At 34.3% G+C, this 8,200-nt stretch overlaps 1 long non-coding RNA gene across 1 annotated transcript; it reads right to left on the bottom strand.

The window, feature by feature from the left end:
* Positions 1–2,698: 2,698 nt before the first annotated feature.
* LOC127904909 (uncharacterized) lies at positions 2,699–5,157 on the bottom strand. Its single transcript, XR_008058337.1, has 3 exons — positions 5,072–5,157; positions 3,262–3,353; positions 2,699–2,885 (listed from the first exon to the last, which is right to left on the bottom strand). It is a non-coding gene; the product is annotated as an uncharacterized LOC127904909 (long non-coding RNA).
* Positions 5,158–8,200: the final 3,043 nt, after the last annotated feature.

Genomic DNA, 8,200 nt, shown 5'->3' with positions numbered 1-8,200 from the left:
AAAAAATATAGCAGAGAAGGAGCTATAAAAAAAAACATAAAGGAAAAACAAAAAGAAAAAAACTAAAGAGAAACCAAAAAGTAGAAAAAAGAGAAAAAAAACTAAATTCACCTAAAGATGCAAAAAAAAAAAAAAAAAAAAAGCAGAGAAAGAGGAGAGCAGAAAAAATTGAAATACTTTCTTCACGCCACATGCATATACTGTCTTATTTCTTCAAGCAATCACCGCCACGCAAAACCCCAAACAACACTGAATAAGACAACCATTGATCACCACTGCCACCGCACCATCTAAAGAAGACATGACACAACCACCTCGCGCAACAACCCTTCTCATGCCAGCAAAGGGAGAGAAAACTCGAAGCTTTCCCCATGTTGATCCCTCTCCTCAAGTGGCGGTAGACATCACTGTCAATGTAGAAAGGAAAAAGAGAACAAGGTGCACTCAATCAAATGGCTCACACTGCTCTAACTCATCAATGCGTGAATCACACGTGCCACATTTCACCCATAACATCCATGCATCGCCACTATTCTAGTCCAGTTCTAGCAGCTTTCGCCCGACCCCGACATCTACTAAAGGTTGTTTTTGAATCTTGAATGATTTTTTTGTTTGTTTGAATAATTTCTAATGTGTTGAGCTGTGAGATAGCAGTTGAAGATTGTATTCTGTTACAGTTGGTTATAACCAACGAGAATCTTGTATAGATAATACCCAGCTAAGCTCATGTATAAATAGCAACGATTACAAGCAAATAAAGTCATGAATTAGAAATCATTCACTTACCCATTGTTTCTCTCCTCTGTTCCTCTCTTCATTATTCTTCTCTGCAAATCTTCTTATTACTTCAACCATATTCTCTGTCTCTTCTCAACATATGGTATCAGAGCCATATCACTAAAATCAAATAAAGAACATCAAGAAACTGAGTTTTCTTGAAAAAGAAAAGCAAAGCAGAAAAGATCAATCAATGGCAACATAATCAAACAATTTTGTGCAGGCAGCAATACCAAGATTTGATGGTCATTATGACCATTGGTCTATGCTTATGGAGAACTTTCTTAAGTCCAAAGAATACTGGAGTCTAATAGAAAAAGGGATTGGTGCAGCAAGAGGAGAAGGAGTGCAATCAGCAGCACAACAGAAAGTAATTGAAGAAGAAAAATTGAAGGATTTAAAGGTCAAGAACTACCTATTTCAAGCCATTGACAGAACCATCATTGAAACTATACTCAATAAGGAGACTTCAAAGGCCATTTGGGATTCCATGAAACTGAAATATCAAGGATCCACCAAAGTGAGACGTGCCCAGTTACAAGCACTTAGAAGAGAATTTGAAGTTCTTGGCATGAAAGAAGGGGAAAAAGTTGATGAGTACTTTACAAGAACATTAACTATTGCAAACAAAATGCAAGTGCATGGAGAAAGTATGAAGCAGAATGTAATTGTTGAGAAAATTTTAAGGTCAATGACCTCAAAATTCAATTATGTTGTCTGTTCTATTGAAGAATCTAATGATTCTTCAACCATGTCAATAGATGAACTTCAAAGCAGTCTCCTAGTTCATGAACAGAGGATGCAAGGTCAGAAAGAAGAAGAGCAGGCTTTAAACATTACTAATTCAGAGAAAATGGGAGGAAGAATTGAATACAGAACTGAAGGGAAGGAAAGATTTCGTGGTGGTTTCAGGGGAAGGGGTCGAGGAAGGGGAAGACAGCCCTACAACAAAGCCTTGATCCAGTGCTACAACTGCCAAAAACTAGGACATTTTCAATACGAATGTCCTGTTAGAAACAGAAATGACAGGAATGCATATTTTGCAGAAGTAGATGAGGAAGAAGAGATGTTATTAATGGCCTACAAAGATGAAGGGGATCATGAAGAAGCAAAAGAAGAAGAGAGGGTACTAATGACTCATGAAGATATACAGCAAAAAGAAGAATTTGTATGGATTCTTGACTCAGGTTGCAGCAATCACATGTGCAGCAACAAGGAATGGTTTTTTGAATTTGATGACAAGTTTAGAAGAACTGTAAAGCTTGGAGACAATTCAAAAATGATGGCTATGGGAAAGGGACATATCAAGCTAAACATCAAAGGAATTACACAGGTATTCACAGAGGTATATTTCATACCTGAATTGAAGAACAACCTCCTGAGCATAGGCCAGCTGCAAGAAAAACAGTTAGCAATTCATATCAAAGATGACAAATGTAGGGTTTATCACCCTAAGAAAGGTTTGATTATGCAATCTCAAATGTCATCTAACAGAATATTTCTCAAATGACAAAAACAGTTAGCTACTGTGATAACTCCTATGGCTAGTTGTCTACAAGCAACATCTGAAGATGTCACCAATCTATGGCACTGTCGATATGGGCATCTAAGCCTCAAGGGGCTGAAAACCTTGGTTTCAATGGAGATGGTCAAGAGTTTACCTGCACTGAATGACTCATTAAAAGTCTGTCAAGATTGCATGAAAGGAAAGCAGCATAGAGAGACATTGCCAAAGAAAAGTTTGTGGAGAGCATCCAAGAAACTACAACTTGTCCATGCAGATATTTGTGGACCCATTTCACCACAATCAAACAGTGGGAAAAGCACACATGGAATCAAGAGACAACTTACCACAGCATACACCCCACAGCAGAATGGGGTTGCAGAGAGAAAAAATCGCACCATAATGAATATGGTGCGCAGCATGTTGTCAGGGAAGGAATTACCAAAGCAATTCTGGGCAGAGGCTGTAAATTGGTCCATCTATGTGATAAATAGAAGCCCCACCACAGCTGTTCCCAATACTACTCCTGAAGAAGCTTGGAGTAACAGGAAGCCTAGTGTTGAGTGTTTCCGTGTGTTTGGATGTGTGGCTTATGCTCACATACCTGACAATCAACGCAAGAAGTTAGATGACAAAAGTTTCAAATGTGTGTGGTTAGGAGTAAGTGAAGAGTCTAAAGGGTACAGACTTTATGATCCTGTGGGAAAGAAAATCATCACTAGCAGAGATGTAGTATGTGTGGAAAATGAAAAGTGGGAGTGGGACAGAAGTGCAGAAGAGTTGAAGCATAAAGAGTTAGAATGGGCAGACATTAATGAGGAAGAAGACAGTGAGATCAGTGGAGGTTTTGAAGGTGTAAACAGTCATCCTGAACATGCTGATGGTGTGCATAATGATAACTCATCAAGTAGTCTTGTAGATAGTCTACCTGATGGAATATCACAGAATGACAAGCAAGAAAGGTGCAGAAGAAAACCAACCTGGTTAACAGATTATGTGACTGATGAAGCACTATCTGAAGGAGAAGAAGAGGGAGGACATAATCTTGCAATGCTCATCTCTACAGAGGACCCTGTCACATTTGAAGAAGCAGTCAAAAGTGAAAAGTGGAGAACAGCAATGGATACAGAGATAAAGGCCATTGAAAAGAATAATACATGGGAATTAACTGTCCTACCAGCTGAAGCAAAACCTATAGGAGTGAAGTGGGTATTCAAGACCAAATTAAATGAAGAGGGAAAGGTGGACAAGCACAAGGCAAGGCTTGTGGCAAAGGGGTACTCCCAAAGACAAGGAATTGACTATAATGAAGTATTCGCACCAGTAGCTAGGTGGGATACAATCAGAACTATCCTAGCATTGGCAGCTCACAAAGGCTGGTATGTTTATCAGCTGGATGTTAAGAGTGCCTTTTTGCATGGAGAGCTAGCTGAAGCCATATTTGTTGAACAACCACAAGGATTTGAGAAACAAGGAGAGGAGCATAAGGTGTACAGACTGAAAAGAGCATTATATGGACTCAAGCAAGCCCCTAGGGCTTGGTATAGCAGAATTGAGACTTACTTTGTCAAAGAGGGCTTTGAAAAATGCTTCTGTGAACATACATTATTCACAAAAACTAGTGACAAAGGCAGTATGCTAATTGTAAGTCTATATGTGGATGATCTTATCTTTACAGGAAATAGTAAATGCATGTTTAAAGGCTTCAAAGACTCAATGATGAGAGAGTTTGACATGTCTGATCTTGGAAGAATGAAGTACTTTTTAGGTGTGGAAGTCATACAAAATGCAGAACTGATATTCATCTGTCAAAAGAAGTATGCTAGAGAGGTGTTGGGAAGATTTGGAATGGAACATAGTAATGCAGTGCAGAATCCAATTGTCCCAGGATGCAAACTTACAAAGAATGAAGAAAATGCAAAGGGTGTAAATACTACAGAATATAAGCAATTAGTTGGCAGTTTGCTATATTTGACAGCCACTAGACCCGATCTTATGTATGCAGTTGGGTTAGTCAGTAGATATATGGAAAGACCCACTGAAATGCACCTTCAAGCTGTCAAAAGGATACTAAGATATCTCAGGGGAACTACAGAATTTGGGATTATATACAGAAAAGGGGATGAAGGACAACTAAGAGCATATGCAGATAGTGATTATGCTGGGGATGTTGATGACAGGAAGAGTACATCTGGGTTTGTGTTTATGCTTGGTACAGGAGCTGTTTCTTGGTCCAGTAAGAAACAACCCGTGGTGACATTATCTACAACAGAGGCAGAGTTTATAGCTGCTGCATCCTGTGCTTGTCAAGGAGTTTGGTTAAGAAGAATTCTGGGCAATATTGGCCTTGAACAAGTGACTAGTACAGTGATCTATTGTGATAATAATTCTGCTATAAAACTTTCAAAAAACCCAGTACTACATGGTCGAAGCAAACACATAGATGTCAGATTTCACTTCCTAAGGTATCTTACAAGAGATGGGGTTGTGGAACTAGTATACTGCAACACACAAGAGCAAATTGCAGATATCATGACGAAACCACTAAAGCTGGAGGCTTTCTTAAAGCTAAGGGACAAATTAGGCATGAGTATGATGCAAAAATTGAACTAATCGACAAATTAGTTCAAGGGAGGATGTTGAGCTGTGAGATAGCAGTTGAAGATTGTATTCTGTTACAGTTGGTTATAACCAACGGGAATCTTGTATAGATAATACCCAGCTAAGCTCATGTATAAATAGCAACGATTACAAGCAAATAAAGTCATGAATTAGAAATCATTCACTTACCCATTGTTTCTCTTCTCTGTTCCTCTCTTCATTATTCTTCTTTGCAAATCTTCTTATTACTTCAACCATATTCTCTGTCTCTTCTCAACATAATGTATTATCATTTTTTTTGTATTTATTTTGAAGAATGAATATTTAAGTGTTGGGGTCTGCGGCGTTGCCTGACAACCCCAGGGTTATGAAGGCACAATGAAATTATTTTTTGATGTGATAAAGTTAGAATTGATACTCCATAGTAGAGTTGGGAGGATGAGTTGTAAAAATGTTTAACTTTGTGTGTGGATGCATTTGATTTGGTGTATGGATATAATTAATTTTATGTGTGAATTTTAATAATTTTTCTTAAAAAAATAAACGGTAGGATTATTTTCATATAAAAAATATTTACTTGTTTGTTTTTTTTTTTTTATCAAAGAATCAACCTAATAATAGTACGAGTCTTAAACATATCTTATCACTCTGATATTGATGCTTTTTATTTTCATATAAAAATAAATAAAAAAATATTTTTTGTTTATTTTTTAATTTATGTATATTTTTTTCTAATCAACCTGAGAATAGTATGATCCTTAAATATGTTCTATTCCTTGGAAGTTGGAAAATATTGAATGTAGTGTGTGTGTATAGTGAATCTAAATATATGAGTTAAAGGGTGCTCTTGGTAATACCTTTTTGTTGACATATCTAACATACATTAAACCATCATTATTCTATTGGCAGAGTGACCTTCAAGGTGACAACATTCAATTTTATATAAAAAAAATATATACCAATAAATATTCTTTAAACTTTTGTTTGTAAATATGGGTTTTTAAATTTTTTAATGTGCAAATGCTTGTTTATGAATTCTCACATGTTAGGATACACCACCTTTTTCATGGTGAGTGAACCTAGGTTGGGTCAACTTGACCCTACAAAGACTAATTAAGTGTGACTGACGATCTGCAAGCTCCATTTAAACATAGCCAAGAAAATTAGGCCAAAGCCTAATGCATTACTCACCATCTTTTAAGCCCAATACATGTATTTCAAAACTGAGGATTGAGTCTTATTTCCAGGCCCATATCTCAAATCTCTCAAATCATTGTTTTAGGTCCTAGTAGCCTTTCATCATCAATGATAAACATGCATAAACCATTTTAGGCAAATTATTAATATAAGCACAATAAGTACCCTTTTATCATTAAAAACAAACACCGATCAATTTATCTTAGGTAGAATGTCTTGGGGTGATTTTAATATCTTTTCTTTAGCATAACTAGTCCTTTACCTATAATCTTTGAATATCAATTAGAGTTTTTAGTTACTATAAAACTAGATAACAACCTCTTTTTCATATTTTTATCCTAGCAATCCTCATCATCCAAGTGAGATGTTCCCTACAACAATATTAATGTGTATTTATAACTAAAAGACATTTGACATAGTTTTCAAAAATTTTTATAATGAAATCATAAACTATAACAATCAAGATATTCTCATTTTGAGAAAAACTTAAAAAGTGTTTGAATTTAATAAACTTTAAGTAAATGATACCTCAATGCACAACAAAATATTTAATGATTTTTGAAATCCCAAATAGCAATGATACAAACATCAATGTGTATTTTGTAATGAAATAAAACGACTTCAACATAATTATGAGAGATTCTCTATCGAAATCCTAAATTGTAACATTCATGATCATTAAGTACTATTTAGTTATAAAAAATAAAAGACTCAAAATAGGAATAGAGGAATCATAATGACGTTTTAGTTCTAATAATGTGTTTAGAATAATAACAAGGAATACAAATGAAATTTAAAATTTTTAATGCCTAGTTTCTAAGATGAAAAGAAATGATGATTACAAGAATGCTTTTATTTATGTTGATAATAGTAAAAATAATAAGGGTGATTCTGATGGTGGTGGAAGAGAATGAGGAAGTGAAAGATATGATAGTTGTAGCAATAATATATTTAAATAATAATAATGAAACCAGCATGGGAGGTCAGCATAAAAGAAGGGTTTGAGAATAATAATAATAACAAAAAAAAAACATCAACAATAACAATTTTTTTTATATAAAAAAAACATTGCCACTATCAATGAAGATGGAGTAGTGATGATAATAGAAGTAGTTGATATAATAAATTATATTTTTTTTAAGTTTTCATTAACATTCTCACTTCATTATTTTTTACAAAACACCTAAAAAATAAGAATAGCACTTTTATTTTCATTTCCACCATTCCATTCTTTATCACCAATAATCGCATTCGACTTTGTGGCAACCCACCCTCTTTCATTGAACATGGAGAAAGTGGAGTCTTTTATGTTTTGAGAGGGGGAAAATGTCTAATCTTTGTAAAGTAGTCGTCATTTAGTATTATAATCACTAGAAACCATAACTAGTTTGTAGAGATCTCTGATAAGGAACTAGTTACGCTAGAAGAAAGATACTATCACCCTAAAACATCCTACATGATGTAAACTGTATTGCTGGTCTTGTATTGAATTACTAATAGTTTGTTATGCCTAATCTATTAATGGTTTATTTACAAGGTGATAATGAGTTTATTACAATGAGTTAAACCCTTAATAATGGTTCAAACCTAGCCGTCCTAAGAAAGGTTAATGGAAGAAGTCTCAATGAGGTTTAATTGTCTTATGATATCTCAACACTTTTGATTCTGACATCAATGAATATTGGACTTAAATTAATATTTTTAATTCTGGCATTGATGAGTATTACAAGAAGACTTGATATTGTTATAACCTAATTTTTACCCTTTTCGAAACTAAAAATTTTACATCAAAATATTTTTGCAAATAAAATTGGACAAAGTTTTGAAAAAAGACATCTTTTGAAAAATTATCAAAATAAAAAAAATCATAAAATAATAAAAAAATAAAGACAAATAAAATTAGGGATCAAATAAGATAAATAATGATTTTTTTTTAAAAAGCAAGAACTAGGTTAGAGTGGGTACAAAAAGGTGAGAAATAACTTTGAGATCTTTATTAATTCAATCAGGGACTTAATTGGAGAAAACAATTAACATTTAGAGTCAATTTGACCAAAAATAAATAAATTAAAAGACCATTGACCAAAATAAAAAGAGGTAAAAAATTATGGGGGCTTATTA

Source organism: Populus trichocarpa, chromosome 1, assembly GCF_000002775.5.
Source record: "Populus trichocarpa isolate Nisqually-1 chromosome 1, P.trichocarpa_v4.1, whole genome shotgun sequence".
NCBI classification, from domain to species: domain Eukaryota; kingdom Viridiplantae; phylum Streptophyta; class Magnoliopsida; order Malpighiales; family Salicaceae; genus Populus; species Populus trichocarpa.
Note: the sequence above shows the minus strand (reverse complement) of the source record. Positions and strands in the feature narration are given on the sequence as shown.